At 42.7% G+C, this 14,830-nt stretch overlaps 1 pseudogene; it reads left to right on the forward strand.

Annotated features, from left to right (window-relative positions):
* Positions 1-1,060: 1,060 nt before the first annotated feature.
* LOC135010581 (small ribosomal subunit protein eS25-like) lies at positions 1,061-11,957 on the forward strand (annotated as a pseudogene).
* The last annotated feature ends 2,873 nt before the right edge of the window (positions 11,958-14,830 follow it).

Raw genomic sequence — 14,830 nt, forward strand, 5'->3', positions numbered from 1 at the left:
TTGTCCCTTCCCGGCCGCGTTATTTTCTAACTTTCGTTTTCGTCACTCGTCCGTGATTGGTTGTGTTTGTCATGGAGGAGTGTCTGTGCTCATTAGTATAAAACCTCCCCCAACCAGCCGCACCTCGTGGGTTTAGCTAGTGGAAAGGTGAGAGGTAGTTGGTGTTTTGGAGTTGGTGATTTGTTGGTCGGTTTTGGAGTTTTCTTGCGATTGTTGAGTGCTGTATTGTGTGTGTAAGTAGTCTTGTGATAATTGTTGTGTAGTCTCTTTAAAGTTTGTGTCATTTTTAGTGTTTGTGCATTTTAGTTACAGTCTATTGTCATTGTTTGTGAGTGAGTGAGTGTGTGTGTGTGTGTGTGTGTGTGTGTGTGTGTGTGTGTGTGTGTGTGTGTGTGTGGTTGGTGCGTTGTGTGTAGTGGTAGTGGAGGAGTGTGTTTTGTGTTTTTTTTTTATTAGTGTTATTTGTTGTTTGTCATTATTATGTCCCAGTCAGAGGTGAGTGAGAGGGAAGAGGTGAGTGAGAGGGAGGAGGTGAGTGAGGGGGAGGAGGTGAGTGAGGTAGAGGAGGTGAGTGAGGGGGAGGAGGTTAGTGAGGTGGAGGAGGGTGAGGATGCTGCTGTGGCCTCGAGTGATAGTGACAGTGATGGTGGTGTTGCTCCGCAGCCACGCACCACCACCAAGACGGGCCGAAATGTTAAATTTAGCTATGTGGAAAATATGGCTTTGGTGCATGAGTTGATGCGCCATCATCGCCAGCTGTTTGGGCGTGATGCGGCCAAGGTGCCTTCGCGCAGGAAAACTGTTCTGTGGGGGAAGGTAGTAGCGGCAGTAAACAGTGAGGGTGTGGTGAAGAGGACTGAGGACACGTGTCGGAAGAGATTCTATGACATCAAGTGCCGTGTCAAGGCAAAGATGGCAAAGGAGGCTAAGTCAGCCAGGCAAACAGGGGGTGGCCATCCCTTTATAGCGTCTTATCAGGAGTGGGAGGAACCTGTGCAGACCCTTATTCCGCATGAAGTTGTTGGTGCGACTAATGTGCGGGATTCGGTTTGTCCTAGGCATGATGGTGAGTGTTTTTTTTTAAATTTGTTATATTTGCATATGTGTTTGTGCCTAATTAGTATTTTTTAAATGTTATTGTATTGTTAATATATTTATATGTTATAAATTGATTAGCTATTTGTGTTTGAATTTTAATGATTTTGTGTTTGTATAGGTGTTAGGTAGTTATAGTTTTGTCTATAGTATTTTTTTTTCTTGGTCCATTTTGTAAGTTGGAACTTCTTGAATAGATGGCTTTATTTGTAAAGGGTCATTAGATACGTGTGAGTCACGTGCTGTTTGTAATTTTTGGTGCTTTATTTTTTCTTTGTTTAATGTATGTTGTATTTTACTTGTCTTTGTGGGCAATATGTTAGTGTAGATGGCTAAGTATTGTATGTTTAGTTTATATTCACTTTGCAAAATTTTTTGTATTACAAATTTAAATGACATATTTTAATATTAATGTAATACTCAAAAATATATGGTAATACATGGGTGTATATTCAGCTGTTGGCCATGGAAAATTAAACTACATGGCTATGTTTTTGTCTTTGGAAATGGAACCTCATTAGCCTTTTCACAAACAATGAAGCAACCCATTTTATTTAAAATGTATTGCTAGAAAGTGTACTTATAATGGTAATCATATGGCCACATCACTAAATGTTGCTGCTTACAAAAGTACACACTGTAATTAATGGTCATAAACACCAACTTAACATTTTTACAGTATGAAAGCAAGCCACCACTTCCAGAACACAAGCAACACTGTCAAGAGATGTGGATGCTGGCGATACAGGTAATGCAAAATTGACACCACTTAATGTGCCCACCACAAAATTTCCAAACAATCTAATATTTGCATTAATCCATAGGAACTTCAACATCGCATCACAGTCCACAAAGACGTCCTTCACAGGGGTCTGGCAGCCACACGAGCAGGCCTACCAAGAGACGTCGTCCTGATGTTGCAACAACACCAGCATTAAGCCCACCCCCACGTCGTATTTCAACTGTGTTGCCTCAGCCCCCAGAACACATTTTGGAGAGTCCTCAATCACTGGAACCACATTCCGCTCAGCTGTCTGGTGAGTAAACACAAAACACAAATTAAAAATAACATACTTACACACTGTTTTTGCACACAAAATACACATCAGCAAAAAAAAAAAAAAAAACATATTCCTAGTACTTATCCACAGCAGCAAGCACATGGCTTGCAAAATAAAAAGGACCCAATGTCCACTATACAAGTTGCGCAAATTTAGAGTGTTATCTTGCGCCTTACAGTAGTATTGTGTTGTAATTATTTAATTGAATAGGCAAAAATTGTGCTTCAGGTAGATTTACACCCTTTCACAATGGTGATAGAATTCATACTGTCATTTACTGTTTGATATTTTAATGCAAGTACGATATGGCGGATGACAAATCACTTTTTTCTTGGGGTAAATTTTGTACCTCTGTGTGTTTGTTTCGTAAGTGTGGGCTTTGTCAAACATGTGTCCACTTTTGTTTTGATGTAAATTTTGACTTCATACAAACCTACATAATTGGCCTTTTTGATTGTGTATACGAGTCTTGGTGAACATCCTAATTTTCAATTGAAAAATGTTTGGCAAACAAGTCTAGAAAGTTTAAGTAAATAATAAAACCAACATAAGTAAAAAATATCCTCAAATGTTGTCCCCTTAAACCCCATACAGAACCAGACATCATGCCCCCGGAAGCCCAGCAGGAATCTGAACATCAGGAAACATACACCCTCCATCTGCAAGCAATAGACAGTAACCAAACTACCACGCCTCAGGAAAGTACCCCGCCACCCCAAATGTCACCACACCCACAATTGAGCCAAACAACCCCCCCCCCCTCCCCACCACAACCTGACCCATCATTTTGGGGAAATTGGAACCAACAACAGGCACAGAATCTTGAGTGCCTACGCACACACACCCAATACCTAGCCAGTCTGCCACATCATCTACCGAGACTGTGTAGAAACACAAGCAGGCTCAATGTACAGCTATGCAGAGTCGCAAACAGTATGGAGCAGATGAGAGCAAATAACAGCCAACTTATTGTTACCTTTCAGCACATAATGGATGAGCAACACCGCCATCAACAAGCCCTCATTCAGTTAATTCAAAATAATGAAATTATATCAGAAACCATGTCCCGCATCATAGACAACAACACAACAGCCACAACACAACTTACCGCAACCCTGGCTAACCTCAGTCAAAATATTAATTTGTTTGCACAACACCAACAAGGTTCCAGCTCAGGAACCAACACACCTACCCAGACCCCAATTTCATCACCAGTTCGAATATCAAGCCGAACCCGCTCCACTGTCCAAACCAAACCCACGTCAGCCACCAAAGAACAGCCTAAGAAATAACCAACCCTGCAGCTGGAGACACATTGTTCACAATCCTAGGCCTACAAAATAGCACTTATTTGAAAAGAAAACACATGTTGTACAGTAATAAATGTGACAAATGATTGATGTGCAATGTGTTCTGTAAAAATAACTGTCAGTGCAACAGGATAATTCATTGAGTTATCACTCACATGTGTTGGGACTATTCTAGCATCATTACTAACATGAAGGTTTACAACATCACAGGCATAATTATGTTCAATAAATTTTGTAAGGTTGTTGTTAGGCAATGTATGTTTGGCTAATTGGCACACATTACTCAATGTCCATTATGTTGTGGTAATGAGGTTACATATTTCAAACACAACTTCAGAAGAAAGTCTACACAAAACAAACACAAACAATAGCCTAAAAAAAATGGTTGTTAGGGCATACTAATTTATAATGTAGTATTGTGGCAAACATTACCTTAGAATTGGAAAAACTAACTTTTTACAATCAAAACACATAATTACTAACAAAAATCTATATACAAATAGCTAAATAACTGATACCCAACAGTTAGACATAAACACATATAAAGCAAATTAACAACACTCAGCTGACTAGCTCGAGAGGGAGCAAGAGCCACATTACTACAGAAAATACATTGGTGTGCCTTAATTGTTCATATACAAAGCACACAGGTAAATTTACTTACCGCTAAAATGTGCCAAAATCAGGTCTTGCCTTACCTGCCTCCCTATATCTGTACTCACAGTGTCGCCAGATGTTTCTAACTCCTCTGCTTGCTGACTGTTTTCTTCATCATCATCAACATGTGGCAGATGTTACTGCAAACACATGTTATGAAGAAAACAGCAGAACACAATCCTAGACACCTTTAAGGGACTATACAACAAAAGCCCGGCAGACTTATCCAGACACCGAAACCTTGATTTCAGTACACCAAAACATCGTTCTATCACATTCCGCGTAGACTTATGTGCATGATTGTAATTGTGTTCAGCAGGGGAATCAGGGACGGACAATGGAGTCAGAAGCCAAGAGTAGCAGCCATAACCCCCATCACCTGAAAAACAGAGACTGGCAACATTGAAAAATATTGATGCACAAACACAGTGCTAACATAATGTGCAGGTTGAGGTAAACACAAAATTTAAAACAAATACTTGGTACATACCCAGCAGCCATCCGGCATTTCTCCAGCCTCAAATTTATCAAAGAGGGTTGACTGACTGAGGATGAAGGAGTCATGGCAGCCGCCAGGGTAACCCGCAACAACACTCATAATTTTGAGATTTGCATCACAAACCACCTGGACATTCGTGGATTGGACAAGATGTCTATTTATATAAATATATTGCCTGCCCCTAGGTGGTCTCAGCTCAACGTGTGTGCAATCTATGGCACCCAGCACATTTGGCATGCCAGCAAGCTCATAGAAAGCTACCCTGACTGTATGCCACTGAGACTCCTTGGTAGGGAAGCAAATAGAGGCATCTATGTGGGGTTCCAATGCATCCAAAACCTGAGTGTTCATTCAAAAATATAAGGTGAGTGTCTTAAGCACTTTGTTCAAATATACTATATAAATTCACATTACACAATACAAAAATAGGGCGTAGAGGAGTATGTATGGTTTGCCTCACCTGATTTAAATATTTTGAAAAGTTGGGCTGTGAGATTCCTATTACATCGCCTGTCACAGCCTGAAAGCTGCCAGTAGCCATAAAGTGCAACACAGCCAGGAGTTTGTGCAGGCCTGAGACAGAGCGAGAGCGTGCTGTCTCAGGGTCTAGGTCCAGTTTGACTAGGTCATACAGACGGAAAATGTTGTTCCTATTTAGCCGGAACATCTGTATGACCTGGTCATCGGCCAATGCATTTAAGTTTAAACGCCCCATAAAAAAACGAGGCCAGCGCAGCCTCCGCGGCACCTGTACAACCTGCTGACCATGTTCAGTTTTCTGGCCCTGGTTTCTTGTAGCCTCATGGAATCCCATAGCAAAACCAAATTCACTGCTACACACGGCAGCAGCCATTTCAGTGATTGATTTGACAAATGTGCTGGCCCACCTTTTAAAGGGCCAAAAATGCAGGTGTGATAAATGATGAAGTCGGAACACATGTAAACACGCTTCTCAAAAGCAGGTCTACTTTTTTTTCGTGATTTTTTACGAATTGTATATTTTTACGACCGCAAATGCACTTTCACGGTGGAAATAACAAATCAATAGTAAATGACCGAGTTCTATACCTAAACAGCCGTGTTTGACCGATGGTGTATTCATTCGTATTTCTGAACTTGGGCCACCCAAAAAATACGAATGCCCTCATCACTCCTGAGATTTGAGTTTAGTAAATTCCCGAGATGACACTTTGAAGAAAAAACACCAAATCGGTCAAAATCGGGAGCTTAGTAAATATACCCCATAGTATCTTAAGTCTTCCCTCCACTCCCCCTACCCCTTCTCTGACTTTGATTTTATCATTGAATTCATGGTTATCCAATGTACAAATATTTATTTATGTGATTGTGTTACATCACTGTATCATATTTTGGTGCATTTTAGGATGTAAAATCCTATTGGGGATATACAATTAACTCCGAACATTTTGGAGCTAATTCATTCGTCCCACTGAGTATTCGATTAGGGACGTTTTTGTCCGTTTTGAAGGCATTTTTGCCAATGCCTTTTCACCTTTTTTTTAAGTGAAAAGGCATTGGCGAAAAATGCCTCAAAATCGGCAAAAATGGCCCACATTTTTGACAGAAAACACATGGAAATCCACGTGTTTTCCGTCCCTGCCGCATTTTTGGCCTAGGCAAAAATCCGGCCCTGCTATTGCTTAGGTTGAATCCCCATTTGCCCTAAAAATAGTGAAAAGCTCAGTTTTTTCACCTAGGCGAAAAAAATGGAGCTAATTGCATGCCGCCTTATGTATTTAATTTCTTACCATATACTTGTCATATACTCTCCTAGGGTCTATACAGTTTTTTGTTATTTGTCATTATTTTCCGTTCATCAGGGTTTACCCTTCGTTATCAGAGTGATCAAAATAAAAGTGTTATGGCCACTAAGAAAAAACAACTAAAAGATCTCAGAAGCTAAGAGAGAATAGTGTATTAAAACTTGTTTCAGTCATCTTACTGTATATCAGCAGAAATGGCAATAGTACATACTGTATATGAGCCTATATCAGAATTCAGTCATCCAACTGTTTCAGGATAATTGACGTTGCGCTATTTTGGTGAGTGTATGAACCTCCTACAGTATGTTACCTTGGTTGAGAAAACAGTCTAGCAGCTTCTGCCTATTTTAGTTTAGAGAAGGCGCACCAGGTCAGGAATACATACCTACTGAAAAGAAAGAGAAAGTGGAGCACTGTTTTATTAAGGTGAGTACAGTAGTAGTGATTGACAACTGATGACCTGAGTCTGCTTTGATGTCACAGTAGGACAAGCAAAGGATAAGCATACTGGAGATGAATTTCTCTAGGGCCTTTTATTTTCCAAATCTGAGAGACATATGGATTGAAGAAATAAATAAGTGATAACACTCAGAATGTTTATGGCTTTTTTGAAAACGTTATTTAAATTAATGCAGGTATTCATTACCTACAAGAGGCTAATTTTAGATCCTCATGGTCCAATTTCAATGGACCACTTAGAGAAAATTAAACCATTAATATGTAATATGCATTCACTCCTACAACTATACCCTCTTTGATGTGGTCAGACATAATTATATGCCATTATTTTAAATAAAGATACTGAAATAGCCCCAAAGTGGTCAGTTTTATCTTACCCTAAACAGCAGTTATGTTTAATATTTTAATTTATTTTATGCAATGGGGACAAGATAAGTTGGTATACTTGGTGATGGTGGCATGTGTTAGAGTTAGAGTTATGGACCATTTTTGCTGATACTGGTTTAGGTTCTAATTTGCCATCTTTTTTTGTTTTGGATTCGGTTTTGGATTTTGGCTGTGACTCTGATTTTGTACCTTTTACAAAAAAAATTTTTAAAAGTTAAAATCACATATTTTGGGCATTTTTTGTTCCTAGAGTATTATTAACCCCAATCACATTAATTTCCCTTAATTTCCAGTCAATTTTGACCACCTCACAGCTCACAATATTGTTTTCATCGGCTTTAGGTCACAGGCTGCAGTGAGCTGGCTGGTTAATAAATGACAGAGCAGTGGCACAAACACAGAGCAGTTTATACCACATGGCAGTCACAGTACTTTTATGTTATCGGTACAAAGTGGGGTATGGCCTGCAGAGTCTCAGTACTTGTACTTTATGGATACACAGTGGAGTACAGCCTGTAGAGTCACAGTACTTGTATGTTATGAATACATAGTTGGGTACAGCACAAAAAAAACTACTTTTTTTTTTTACTTTTTACTTTTTTTAACTTAACTTTTTGGATTTCTTTACTTTTTTCTCAACTGACAAGGGACAATGACAATACACACTGTAGTGCTGCTAGTGAGCACACATCCACTTTAGTTGGACACCACATAGAATTTAACCAGCAGAGTACAGCACAGGACACAGCAGCGTGCCCCTTGCATACACGGACTTTACACATATCTCAGCCAATTTACAGAAGAGTACAGTGCAGCACACAACAGAATACCTCCCAACATTTGGATTGTTGAAGCCGGGACCCCTATGCCCGCCAGAGGCATGTATCTGGAAAGGAGTCGTGGTCTCATTCTTGTTAAGCCACACCCCTAGTTGATGCAGTTTTGGAGGCTTGCCCACATGTAATGCCCCCATTTTACGTCATGGTGGGGGCATGCCCCAGTACTTTCCCTGCATGAAATGGATACCGGCAGCATGCGTGCGGCATCCACTCAGCTTCACCGGCACTGCTGCTCTCGGCTTCGGAGAGCAGAGCTGCGGTGTTGCCTGAGTGTCCCCGACACTAACTATAGACACAGCGCAGTCAATCTACAGTATAGTACAGCACAGCACACAGCAGCCTGAGCATAGTGGCATGATGCCAAGTCCCGTCCGCAGCACCCTTCTATAGAATCCAAAACCTGCAAGAATCCGACACTGGAAGGATTATGTTTTGCCTCAATGTGAAATCCGAGCCTGGCAGGAAACCCTGAGCCAAGGCTTAGGTAGACTCAGACCCTGGAAATAACCCCAAAAATTTGTGGTAAAGCCCAGTTTTTGTGCCACAGATTTTTCAGGAACAATTGAATTCCTTCCAGAAGTACTGTATATGGGCAGGATGTAATCAAGTCCGAGTTCGGCGGGCGTGCACGATGCCATCCGAACTCAGACTTTTTTTAAATGAACAATCATGTACAAGGCATAGTTTAGCCTTGTACATGATTGCCCATTTAAAAAACTTCAGAGGTTGTTCGCCATCCTGCACGACCGTTGACCGTTCAATCCAGCCCATATGTGTTTGTTTGTTTGTTTGTTTGTTTGTTTGTTTGCAACTGTCCGCTACCATTCCGAGTTTCACATCAACAGTATTATCATTATTCTATAGTTGTAACGTGTCTGAATATTACAGCATTCAGTGCTATACAAACAAATTAAATACAAGGATATGAAACAGAAAGTAAAGATGGGGCTGCCAAAGGGGTCCACTCATAATCACTTAATTTCTACAAAAGTAATAATAATAACAATAATTTGATTTATATAGTGCTTTTCCCCAGTGCCGTAACTAGACATTTTAGCACTGTGTGCAAGAAACAGCATTGGCGCCCCCCCCGCCCCATATACAAATAAGGGCCAGTGCGCACCTCATGCGAGTGTCAAAAATATAGGGGTGTGGCTTCATGGGGAAGGGGCGTGGCCACAGAGCTCCCTTTTACACATTACGGCAGGCAGAGTCCCCCTTTTAAACATTAGGCAGGTAGAGCTCCCTTTTACAAATTACAGCAGGCATAACTCACTTTTATGCATTACGGCAGGCAGAACTCACTTTAACACAGCACGGCAGGTAGAGTCCCCCTTTTACACATTACGGCAGGCAGAGTCCCCATTTTACACATTACGGCAGGCAGAGTCCCCTTTTTTTTTTTTTACACATTACAGCAGTATTTACACATTACAGCAGCAGAGTCTCCCTTTTTACACATTAGCTAGGCAGAGTCACCCTTTTTTTTTACACATTATGGCAGGCAGTCCCCCTTTTTTTACACATTATGGCTGGCAGTCCCCCGTTTTTACACATTATGGCAGGCAGTCCCCCTTTTTTACACATCATGGCAGGCAGTCCCCCTTTTTTAGACATCATGGCAGGCAGTCCCCGTTTTTTACATATCATGACAGGTAGTCCCCCTTTTTATTCTTTACATATTGTGGCAGTCAGTCCCTCTTTTAGGAGAGAGTGAGAGTTATACTCACCCTCATCTGCGATCCGGCATCAACCGCAGAGGAGGCAGAGACCCAGGAGCTGGCAGCTGCGGCATGATCCTGAGTCCTCTGCAGAGGCGGCAGCGGGAGGCAGGCATCAGCGGGACTCGGAGACCAAAGAGCGCGGCAGTGTGGTGGGGGAATGCAGCGCTCAGAGTTGGCTCTGGTGGCTGGTGGGAGACAGGTAGTGGAACAGCGTTAAACAAAGAGCAGTGGCTGCAGCTTTGGCCCTGCTCAGAGACATAAGATCGCGGGCAGTGGGGGGTGGGCGGCTCCGGCGGCTGGCAAGTGGTCAGTGAGTACCGAGTGACTGCGGGGGGAGGGGGGTGCTGCCGATGGTGCGCCTACAGTGCATGTGCGCTGCAGGCAAGGCACCATCGGCACACACCTAGTTACGGCACTGCTTTTCCCTAGCAGAACTCAAAATCACTTTACAGACAATGAAAACAATACTTTGTTTAAACAGCAAATAAAGAGACACAAAAATATTTGAAAAACAGCAAGACCTAGAGAGCACACAAAGCATAATGTGGGTTAGTGCAGACATTTTGGGTAATAAATTCCATGTGTTATATGTTCCACCTGCAAAAAAGGTACCAGGTGAGGTAGCCATCTTGGATTACGTAGTATTACCCTTGGTGTAATAGGTTACGCCTAAAAGAGATACCCTATGCTAGGAGTAAGGTCCCAACATAACCATCAGGTCCATGTAATTTTCATCCCGTCCATGAGCGTAGCAGGTGAGGCAGCTATGTTGAGCACACTACAGACGTTACACTGTTGGAGATAAGCCATGCAAGGACTCAAAACATATATAGAAAAACTGACACGAGTGTAGTAGTATGATATTCCTTGTACGGATAGATCCATTTGTCCATCCTGCCCACGGAGGAACCATCTGGGGCAGCCATCTGAGGTGTACTGCATAAGTAGCTGCTGGCAGGTTGTGCAAACAGTGAAGGTATAGCATACAGGTACCATATAGGAAGCGGAATAGTAAATTCAGCAAACATTTAACATTTTCACCTACTTCTGTAGAACGTAAGTATTCATTCATTATAAGGTCATTATAAACACAATACAGATATCTCCTGCTTGCCTTTCAGTCCTGATCTGGCATGGCGTTCCCATAAAATAGTATGGGTACCGAAATTCATCAAGCTCCAAAAATACTAAATTTTTCGGAGCTTGACAGTGGGAACCTATCAGTGGCGTAACTAGAGATTTTTCTCCCCCAAGCCAAAAAATTCTCTGGCGCTCCCACTCCCCTCATAATTGGCACTATCAAAGTGAAGAATTTAGACCGGAACTCCTTGTGTCTGAGAACCCTCAAAAGGAAACAAAGTACAACAATATTCTTAAGGGAATCTCCAGATATAGTTGTTCACTCATAGTATCATCAACGACTGACCTTTGTTATTAACCCTATGTTCTCATAAAGGTTTCTTTTTCTTCTATTCAAAGCACTGCAATCACACCATCTATGACATATAGCTTATTAGAATAAAGCTCACCTTCAAGATAAGCCCTATATGCATCCAAAGGTATCTTTAACGAGTCCTCCCTCACTGGTATCTTCCAACAATCCTGTATGTATATACACAGCCTCCCAACAATTGATTAAAACTCCATCAGTCCGTTTTTTTGGATAAAACAACCTTAGTTTCTCTTTAATTTTCACAATCACATAAAGAAAGATGTGGGCAAGTCCGCCAAGAAGGACAAAGACCCCGTCAACAAGTCTGGGGGAAAGGCCAAGAAGAAGAAGTGATCCAAGGGGAAAGTGAGGGACAAGCTGAACAATCTAGTGCTGTTTGACTAGGCCACATACGACCAGCTGTGCAAAGAAGTCCCCAACTACAAGCTCATCACTCCCGCTGTGGTGTCTGAGAGGCTAAAGATCAGGGGGTCACTGGCCAGAGCTGCCCTCCAGGAGCTACTAAACAAAGGCCTAATTAAGCTGGTATCCAAACACATAGCCCAGGTTATCTACACTAGAAATACCAAGGGAGGTGACGCACCACCAGGAACTGAGGAAGCATAAGCAGGACCTGGATCGGGAGCAACCAGATTTTCTATGTAAATGACGTAATGGAAATAAACCGTTCTGATCTAGTAAAAAAAAAAGACACCCTGAGGAAGGATTGAGATCCGAAACGCATTGGTGTTTACTTTAGAGGACCCCTGGCTTAATCCCACCACTTATTTGGACAGCTACTTGATTGGTTTTAACATCTATATCAACAGTGGTTTGTACCTAATCCCTTATTCCATCTTAGGGGTGTAAGTGGAAGTGGTTCTGCCTGTCTACAAATTGGGTACCTCCATTTCTGTATGGAATTTTAACTTTCTTTATGTGATTGTAAAAATTAAAGAGAAACTAAGGTTGTTTTATCCAAAAAAACGGACTGATGGAGTTTTAATCAATTGTTGGGAGGCTGTGTATATACATACAGGATTGTTGGAAGATTCCAGTGAGGGAGGACTCGTTAAAGATACCTTTGGATGCATATAGGGCTTATCTTGAAGGTGAGCTTTATTCCAATAAGCTATATGTCATAGATGGTGTGATTGCAGTGCTTTGAATAGAAGAAAAAGAAACCTTATGAGAACATAGGGTTAATAACAAAGGTCAGTCGTTGATGATACTACGAGTGAACAACTATATCTGGAGATTCCCTTAAGAATATTGTTGTACTTTGTTTCCTTTTGAGGGTTCTCAGACACAAGGAGTTCCGGTCTATATAGCAGCGCTTGGAGATCGTCCACCAGTATATTATTGTAATTAGAAAAGAAATGGTGTTCTTTGGGACGTATATCAAGCTGAAGCTAGGGTGCAAGTCATTGTTTCATTTTTTTGCAAAGTGAAGAATTTGTGAGCGCGACAAAAAAGGGGCGTGGCAGGAAAAGACTACCTTATACCCCAGTTTTGCAACCTGCACGCCGGGACATTGACACCACAGGAAAAAATAATAATCCTGATTCATGCCCCTTACATTATTTGTCATTATTCCTCCTTATAGTAATGCCCCTTACACATTATGCCATACACTGCAATGCCCATTATAAATTATGCCACACACTGCAGTGTCCCTGAGACATTATACCACACCGTCATGCCTGTGACACATTATGCCACACAACGCAATGCCCGTTATACATTATACCACACACTGCAATGCCCCTAAGACATTATGCCACATACAGTGCCCGTGATACAGTATACCACACACCGTCATGCCTGTGACACATTATGACACACACCGCAATGCCCAGTATACATTATACCACATACCACAATGTCCGTGATACATTATGCCACACACCGCAATGCCCGTTATATATTATGCCCGTTATATATTATGCCACAAACCGCAATGCCCGTTATATATTATGCCACACACCGCAATGCACATTACACATTAAGCCCTATAGTAAGGCTTCTAATGACTTTTAAATTACCTGATCATTGTCAAGGGTTTCATAATCTTGGTTCCATGCACGGTGCCAGGGGTTTTCATGCTCAGGGTGTCATGCTCATTGCCAGAGGTTTCATGCGCTGGGTGTCAAGCTCGTTGCCAGGGGATAATGCTTGTTGCAAGGGATTTCATGCACTGGGTATCATGGGGAGTAACGCTGCCTAAACCGCTCTCCGCTGTTTAGTGTACCGCAGGCACCGCTGCCCGACCCCTCCATTGTTGCTGCTGCTGCCCCCGCTGCTCCAGGGTAGCAGGGCTGAAGGGTGACGTCGGCCGCGGCCAGCGCTATGCGCTCCGTGGGTCCCGGCACCTCCAAGACGCTAGAGGTCATACCTCTAGCATGTCTCCTCCATGGCGGTGGCCATTTTGGAAGGGACATTTTGCAGATTGACATGCGGACGACTAGTCCGCATGTCAATCAGCTCTAAATCAGTGGCTGCAGGGGCAGTAGTTACGCCACTGGAAATTATGCCATCTTCGGATGGCCTTGGTTCCAGGACCCCTGTTCCTTCCTATACGAAGTAGGTCCAGATTTCTAAAAGGGATCCTTTCGTATCCCTCTGGTCCTGTTTGTCTCTCCCCACTGGCCATCTGGAGCTTTTAGTGCATGTGTGAACCCCAGCAACACTGTTGAGTCAGACTCGGCAGTGCTAAGTTTCACTGCTACAAAAGTAGTGGTGATAAGGATCACTGGGAAACAGACCTTCTGGATCAGCTGTCTCTGGAATGGCTCAATGCTGAATTGCTGCGGTGTTTTAGTATCCACCACTGCTACTCGCATCAAATTGGACATTGAATTAGTACTGCCGGGCACAATACATTTTGGTAAAGTGTGTAATTTTATAGAATGTACTAGGTAAGTTATTGCTTGAATCTGATTAGTTGCTATAGACAACGTCACCATGTTTTCTCTTTTGAAGGTTTGATAATGACCACCTGGTTTTATAACCATATGCTGACCTAAATGGGCATATTTTGCACCTTTTAATTTAGGATTACCACCTGTCCAGGAGTTCTCTGTATGGGAGGCAGTCATTTCACCGGCTGTCAGGATACCGACGCCAGAATCCCGGCACCCGGTGAAATACCGACCGCTGGCTGGAATCCCCACTTTGGTGATGGTCTACGCCACCACCCGAGGGGGAAAATAACCCTGTGGTGACCAAAGGTCGCCACCAGGCCTGAAGCGTGGCGAGCGCCGCGAGCCCGCTAGGGGACACGCTGTGCTCACAGTCGGTATCCCAGCTGTTGGGATCCCGGCGTTGGTCTCCTGACTGAAGGGATCCCGACAGCCAGGATATCATACTGATCCCCTCTGTACAGTCCTAGCACTGCTGTCAGCAGTCTGTAGTTTAGTGTCATTGAGCGACCCTCTCTGCCACTCCACCTCTAGCCTGTCCCATGGCCCACCTCCTCTGAGTGTGTATTCCGGCTGCCGGCATGAAGCCAATGTTTGTGTGGTGGAAGGAACCAAGGTATCCATAGACATGTAGAGGAACCTTTGGTGAATCAGATTTGGTG

This window comes from Pseudophryne corroboree, chromosome 2, assembly GCF_028390025.1.
Source record: "Pseudophryne corroboree isolate aPseCor3 chromosome 2, aPseCor3.hap2, whole genome shotgun sequence".
In the NCBI taxonomy this organism is placed as follows: domain Eukaryota; kingdom Metazoa; phylum Chordata; class Amphibia; order Anura; family Myobatrachidae; genus Pseudophryne; species Pseudophryne corroboree.